Genomic DNA, 8,361 nt, shown 5'->3' with positions numbered 1-8,361 from the left:
GTAACAGTAATTTGTAGTAGATGGAATTAGCAATCCAACACACAACCACTGTGAAAGAGTATACGTGCACATACATGTGTATGTCAGTACATACATAGGACAAAAATATTTGATACTAAACCCATAGCTGGTTGGGGAAACTCCAACACAGAAGTTGGCTGTCTTGGAAACCAAAAGGAATCTGCCATTCAGGCTTGTCAAGTATAACAACTGCATTTAAAGAAAAGAAAAAAAAAAAAAAAAATGAAAGAAAAATCATTACATTCTCATTTTGCTAAAAAGTCAGGCAAGATATAACATACTTTATAAGATCAAAGCATACATATTTGATTAGGAGAGATTTGAGTCTATATCCCAGGATTTGGCTTCATTGAACCTTTTCCTCATCCTTGAGCATAAAAGAACTGTTCAATGAGTGGCCTAGACTGAGTAGTTATGCCTGAATCCTCAAAGACCACAAAATACAATTAGTCAATAGTAATCATCCGAGTGTTTAAAAAAAATAATAATAATTACAAAATAAAGAGTATGTTAGCTCTTCATAGGATTAACAGATTGAGCATTTTAGTTGTCACTGAGGTTGGTGTTGTTGCATTTCCATACTGGCATTATTATCCTCCTTTTCAAAGAGGCAAAATTTATTGTTGGAGTAGAGTTCCAGCTGGGAAGTAGAGAAATCAGAAAAATGCGGGGACTGGTTTCCACAGGTCCTATGGCTAGGCCATCTGCCAGGAGGCAGAATCTGGGAGTCTTTTCTCAGTTGAAGTTAACTTCTATATTTACCCAGAAAAGCGGTCATTTGTACAATACTGTTTAAGTTTAAATGCTCTGTTTTTCTTAAGTATTCAGGGTAGACAAATCCTATGCCTGTAAGCTCTCAGGTCAGTCAACCACAATTCCGACATAAGGCCAGGTAGTGCTTGTAAGTGCCAGAGGTGGAGGTGGTTTTCACTCCTGCATTTTGGTGCTTTTGGAAGTCGTGAACAAAACATACTGGCTCAGCTCTGGCATTATTTCAGTGTCCCATATGCATATCTGCTGACTGCACAGCACTCCAGCTACCTGCTGCTCCTATTTTGCTTTCAAGGCATGCAATGTTCTCCTTCGCAGCTAATCACAAGGCAAAGGACTCAATTTCACTCTAACATTCAATATTTGCAAATCTTTTACATTATATAAAAGAGAAAACATCTCTAGACAAATTAAAAAAATAATAAGAATCTATCTGGTCCCATATCTCTTTTCTGACAATAGCCAGTAGCATGGTGTTTAGAGAAGCACTGGAAGAACTTGGATGATCTTTTCCCTGACATACTCCAGTCCCAGCTTCCAGTAATCAGTAGTCTGAGGACTTCCTGAGCTGGAGACTGCTTCCAGACCTTTGGGCTTAATAGCCTGTAATGGCTCTTTACTCTAGGAATGTGCTGGTCCTTCCCTGAACCCATTTATACTCTTGGTCTCCACAGCAGCCTACGTAATGAGCTCCACAATTTAATTATGGGCAGTGCAAAGTACTTTCTTCTGTCAGTTTCAAAAATTCTGTTTGATAATTTAATTGAAGTGTCATATTGCGAGGAACAGTGAGTAATCATCTGCCCCTCTGCACCTTCTGTGATTTTACGAATCTCTGTTCTGATACCCCTTCATTCATTCTTTTTGTCTTCTCTCACTTGGAAGCACTCTAGACCATTTAGGCTTTTGCTCATGCTGAAACTGGCCCATCTTTGTCAACATTTTCAAGCTAAGCTAAGTTATATTTCGAGGGGGTAGGATTGCCAGAACAAGAACAAATTTTCAAAATCTGTCTGCACTAAAAGTTTATTCAGCGATATCGGTGTACTTTGTTTTGATCTCTTTTTCCTTCACATTTTCAGCCTTTCACTTGCCTTAGGATCACTGTAAACACTAAGCTAATCGTTCCACAGTACTCAGTCATCCAAAGATCTCTTTTCCTGAGTGCCAAACACTAATATGAAGTCCAAACTTTTAGGCTTTCCATACCTCAAGTGTATTATTTTGCCTCTACCAATCTCACATTTCAACTGCAATTTGTGTCATTCAGCATCATGAGATCTATCTGTGAACTTTCCATCAGCCTGTGCTCACCCCAAATGACCACAGAGAACAACAGCAATCTTGACCTCCTCGTTCTTTGCTCCCTGTCAGGCCACAGATGTATGTGCTGAGCAGCACCGCTGCCACCATAGATCCACAGGTCCTCAGAGGTAACCTCCCACACCACTAAAAACTCTCGCATGATACATTTCAGTTGTTAGTTGAGCATATGAAGATCACCCCTCCCAGACCTACTTTCTGCCCCAGAAACCTTTTCCCCATCTTGGTGGGAGCTGTGTGTGTGTACTCCCTCGGCCATAAGGCAGCCTTGTGCCTCTGCCTGCAACTTCTGTGGGACTCATGAATCCTGGCTTCCCTAAGGGAAGCAACGCTGACTCTCCTCCACAACATCACATTCAACTGTACATTTATTAGTCCTACGTTTTATCAGCAGCCAAACCTATTTCTATCACAGATTGAAACTTACTGCTGGGTTATCACAGCCTTTTGGACTGGGCATGATTTAAGAAAAAGAGGTTGTAAAGCTCTCTTAGCTATTCATTGTTTGCATTCCTTCAAAATGCTTAACAAAATGAAATCCTATTGATTAGTTATTGGCCCTTTTGTCAATATATTCCTTAGCCTCTTACATAAGCCCCCATTTTCATTCACATCCATCCACATGAATAGGACACTCTCAGGCATCCTCAGCAGTAAACACTGATGTAAGAAATTAAATTAGTACTAAGGAAAAATGGACTCATGAAATACCTGCTGCTGCTCATCACTGATTGCTTACTGCCCAGGGAAAAACAGAGATGTGGGTAGCTTCCCAACCATCCAGCTTCAGCTCCTCCAACAGAACATAGAATCAGTGAATCAATTGAGTTGGAAGAAACCCTTTAAGGCCATCTAGTCCAACTCCCCTGAAATAAACAGGGACACGTATAGCTACATCAGGGTGCTCAGATACCCATTCACCCTGGCTTTGAGTGTCTCCAGGGATGGGGCATCCACTGCCTCTCAGGACAATCTGTGCTGGTGTCTCTTCACTCCCTTATATCCAGTCTAAATATCCTCTCTTTTAGTTTGAAACCACTTTCCCTTCTCTATCACAATAGACTCTGCTAAAGAGTCACCAACTTCTTGGTCTTCTTTTGCTCTTAAATCATTCTTAAGATTTCTTTCTGAATAGGATTAAATATCAGGGACACTTACAATAGAAGACAACTAGATTTTTGGACCAACTCTGCTAAAGAGTCTGTCCTCTTCTTTCTCATAGACCTTCTTTAGTTACTGAAAGGATCTTTCCTCTCTTGCTCTCAATCCCTTGCCACACAGTTCAGCAGCAAAAGCAGCAAAAAAAAACGATATATCTCCATAAAATACTGTGGCACTAAGCAGCTCTGAGCAGCTCCACTTCCAGCCTTAAGCCCAGCTCCCATCCACCCAACTGGAGGGCTCTTGTCCACAAGAGACTGACCTAGAGACAGTGAAATAAATTTCCATTAATTATCTAATCAAGGATTTCAGACAGCAAACCCAGTGCTGAGATGTAACTACTGTATGTCGACCCCCTAAGTAAGAGTGCTCAAATTATCAAATAAAACTCTATATCCAGCTATTTGACCAAAGAGGGACATCTAGACTTTGTCAGCATTTTTGAATAAACTAGCAGATCAACTGGAGACACAAATAACACACAAGAATCCCGTGAATGGGAATAACAGGCAAAACAAAAGGTGAATACGACCTCCAGAAAGTTTGGTCAGGATAGGAAAGAGCCTCTGCCACACTGTGTCGTGTCTTCTGAGTAAAAACACATCCATTTCTGTAGCATTAACAGGAAGGGATACGTCTTTAAAAGGTACTCTGGGTCCACAAGTGGCAGGTTATTTTCGTGTCCCAAAAGAACAAAACAGATGATGCAACAGGCTGTGTGCTAAAAGAGGCATTCCTTCATTGTATTATTAATATGTTGGTAGTTTTTTTAAATGCAGACGTGGAAATTAACACTGCCCTGCAGTTATACTTGGAGCTCAGATTACTGTCAATACAGCACAAGTCAGAATAGTGCAAATGCCAGCCAAAGTTCTCCACCATATTAATTTTTCTATTCTCTGCTCAGTTTTGGTAGTAGGCATATATTAAGCATAATATTCTACCTTCTGAAAAGTAAATTATGGATTTGATTAGATCTGGAATTATGTTAAATTCCTCAGTTCTTTTAATCTTGTCTTATATAGAGCCTGTCTTCTCAAAAGTCATTGAGAGTATACCATTTCTTATTAGTTCTTGCCAAGGGGGACCAATATCTTGGTCTGGATCTATAAATGACTTTGAAGTCTATATTGTCTTGAAATGGCTTTTTTCCTAAGCACTTTCATCAGCCAGGCCCTGGGTCCAGGTTCCCTGGAATTTCCCCCACACTCCTAACCCACAGTGAGGAAACTTAAGGTGCCTTGAATCCAGTCAGACAATTAAGCAGATACTCAAGAAAGAATGAAACCAAGTCGTGTACAGTTCTCTCTGAGCTCAGATTTATATATATCACTGGGTTGTCACCAGTTTCTTGGTCTTCTTTTGCTCTTAAATCATTCTTTAGATTTCTTTCTGAATAGGATTAGATATCAAGGACACTTATAATAGAAGACAACTAGATTTTAGAATCAGAGTCCTTCCCAAGGTTTTGTTTAAAAGTGTTTTCTGAAATATCTACAAATACCATCATTGCTATTACAGCAAAAACATGAAAGTCCTTGGAGGACTCCTTGTAGTAACAGAAACATCAACTTCAGTTTTTGTGAGGAGGAAATGAAAAACAAAAGTGATACAGGTGGTGATCTAACAAAGATGATGAGTGCCCTTTATCTCCATAAGTTACCAAGAGACGCTAACAACAGAGCCCAGGAAAGTATAAAGAAGAAAAAAAATGCTTTCTTGAGCTAAATTACTTTGCCTTATTTTTACTGCAGTCAAAAACAATTTGATTTAGGATGGAGTTTTTAGCCTTTAGCTTTCAAAGCTATAAATGCCAGGTCTGGGAAAGACCTTCCAGGTCATAAAAATGTATTATTTGTTACAGGCAAACTTATTATATATTTGCAGTCATAAAGCTAACAAGACCCATCTCAAATTAATCCCATTATTTCCTTTCTTATTCCTACTGAGAAGCTATGCCCGATCTCCTCTCCTGATTCAGTTTGTTTGTAATTTCCACCCTGTTTTCCATACAATCTTCCTTAAATTACTATTGCTTGAGTTTTCATATTTTATTCAAAGAATCAAAACCTAACCTACAAACTTCAGCTTTTATATTGTACTTCTACAGAATAGAAGGCACCCATAAACCTTGATCTAGAAATCATTAAGGTTTTGGATCAAAGCCCTTTGGGTGAGGTTATGTTAGGGTAAAGGCACATATACAAACCTGGAATATCACATTTTGAAGATTTTGGCATCAATGGAGCAATTGGGATAATAAAATTTAATCGCTGTCTTCCCAAGTAAACAGTAAGAAATGCTCTAGGGAACTCCAAGTATAAATGATTTCCAGCTGCATCATACAATGGCCATCAGAATTACAGAAGATTGATATGTTTTAATTTGAAAAAGCAAAGGAAGTCTGAGTGTGAAGTATTTTCATGAAAATGAATTTGATTCAGACAAAATCATAGTGTACTCCAGGACCTGCTTTCTGTACTTCAAGTATAGATGCAAAATGATGAGCGAATTGAATGGATGTGATTATGGTATGATCATGTTATTTATTTTTCCTATAATATGTTAAAATCATACATACTTATTTTTGAAGGCAGTACAGATGCCCTATGAGATCATTCTGCCAAACAGAAGAGAGTAAGATTGAAGGGTGCTTCTTGGTGATACCAAATAGTATTCATTTCATGTGAAAGATAATGAAGGAGTGAGGAGAACAACACGAGACAGGGAGGAATGGTACCAAATCCTCAGCAGTTTGGAATAGTACATTAAAAAAGCAAAAGAGTTTTATTTTTCATCTTTTAATGTCAGTTCTGAAAATGTTTCTTGCCTCTCAGATGCTAGCACATTGCTTTAAAAATAAACTAATTTAAGGTAATCTCTCTATCAGACCAGGATCCTCTAAAGACATATGTTATTTACACAAGCTGAAATGTCATTATGACTCAAGAACTGTATGGCCTCGCACAAATTATGCAATAAAGTATTCCGATTTTCTCCTTTTCTACAAATCAAATGCATTTCTTGCAGTTTTACACTAGAAACTACAGACAGTTCTTACAAATGTGAATTTTTTATTCTACTTTCATGTTCCTGAATCGTTCTGTCTTTTCCTTTTGTTTTTTTGTTTTTTTTTTTGTGTGTGTAGGCTCTTCTCCTTGAGAAAGAAAATAATCTGAAATTCAGTTCTTCCTACCCTTCACAACATGCTACCCATTTACAACCATCCATTTAATAAATACAAGGGATTCATGGGCAAAAATTAAGATCATCACTTTCTGAGTGTGCAGACAAAAACTGAAATAGGTAATAAAGATCCATACTCACTAGTCAAGTGGAAAAATGCATCAAGTTTCTCAGACAGTAGATTAAATAAAGGAATATTTTATGTGAGAGGAATTTTGTAACCAAATATTGATATAAGAATCAAATCATCTTCCAAGATAGACAAATGCCTAGGACTGAAAGAATAATCCGGAACAAAAGCAAGCTTTCAAACAATCTAGGATAGTGGTTTTTATAACAAAAGATTTTGAAAGCATTCAAGACATAAAAATAGTCTTTATTTTGAAAAGCAAGTTAGACTTCTGAATTCCAAACACAATTTTTACAGAAAGGATATCTTTCCAGACAACCAAGCAGGGAAGGAAGTTCAGGCTTGCCTGAACCATTTGTGGGGACAAAAAAAAAAAGCCTACATTTACTTTTCATTAGAGTGACACTTGAGAAAGTCAGATAAAAAGACTATCACTCAAAAAGCAAATTATATTTTCTCTTGAAGAAAGCCAGTGTCTGAGATATGAGAAAGCTTTTGGCCTCCACATTCCCTCACCAGGACCGTATGAGAAAAAAAAAAAGCCAAGAAAGTTTCAACAAGCACCTCTTTTTTCTCACCCCTCACAACCAAGACTGTACAGTTCAACACCAGAACTGCTATCCTTAGAAAACCTTCTGTTTTGAGCACCTGGAACAATGATCCCCTAAACCCTGGCAGGACAGCCAGCTGTTGGACTGGACAAGCGCTACCATGCACTTGCACCTTTGTCCCACCACACTGTTCTTGACTTCCTTCCATTTCCTCTGGAATGGTGTATACATAGAAACAGACATGTATCCACTGCTTCCAATTCCTGTGTTTGGGGCAAAATAGAGCATGGAGTGGGGAAAAGATTATGTAAGTTTTAAAAAAAAAAAAACAAAAAAAAAAACAGACAAAAAACAACAAGAAGAAGGGAAGTGAAGATCCCCCTGCAAGTCTGTGCAGCATCCTGCTCCTGCAGGGCCTCATCCAAAGTTCAACCAATTCAATTGAAAGGTCTTATCTATCATTAAAAAACTGCAGGATGAAAGACTTGGAAACTAAGGGATAACTGTTCAGCTCTTTGAGTCTTCACGCAGGCCAAAAACACTTCATTTTCAGTTTATGGGCTTCAGCCTAGGCAAGGAATAAAGGATCTGGGTAGCAAAAATGATCCATGATAAGTCACCACCTTTCTGAACATCCCACTCCCAATATTCAACTGGCAATTCCAAAGTGAGAAGAAAAAAGTCCACTTAATGTCACACAAAAATAAACTTCTAGAACTGAAGAAGTAGAAAATGGCTTGAGTCAGAGAGGAATTAACCTCAGGATACTCAGCATGTTTATATAACATTAATTCATACTCATTTAGCCCTGAATAAAACATGAGTTGCCTACCAAAAATACTTATGCTTCAAGCTCATTTGCGATAATCAACTTTGCAGTTGTGTGTAACCATTCACAAATCAATCTCTTCATATCGAACCTTAGCATTTTTGCCCAGAGGAGCATTTCACGGTGGATTAAGAAAACATAGTCCGTGTCATGTAATGTTACAAATCTCACAGGAATTGTACTGAGGGCCTGCTGCCTTCAGCATGCCATGGACACTGAAAAGGGTACCGTGACAAAGGCCCAAGTACTGTCTGCCAGGAAGCTGGTGCAATCCCTCCTGATTCCAAGGAACAGCCATCACAGAGCCATGCCCAAGTCAAAGTCAGCTTTCAGTCTTCAATTAGGTAAGCTTTTGATGTGATGCTGTGGCACAGAAGTATAGATGTTAC

Source organism: Lagopus leucura, unplaced genomic scaffold (genome assembly GCF_019238085.1).
Source record: "Lagopus leucura isolate 7727_CA_CO unplaced genomic scaffold, USGS_WTPT01 Super-Scaffold_100159, whole genome shotgun sequence".
Classification (NCBI taxonomy): domain Eukaryota; kingdom Metazoa; phylum Chordata; class Aves; order Galliformes; family Phasianidae; genus Lagopus; species Lagopus leucura.
Note: the sequence above shows the minus strand (reverse complement) of the source record.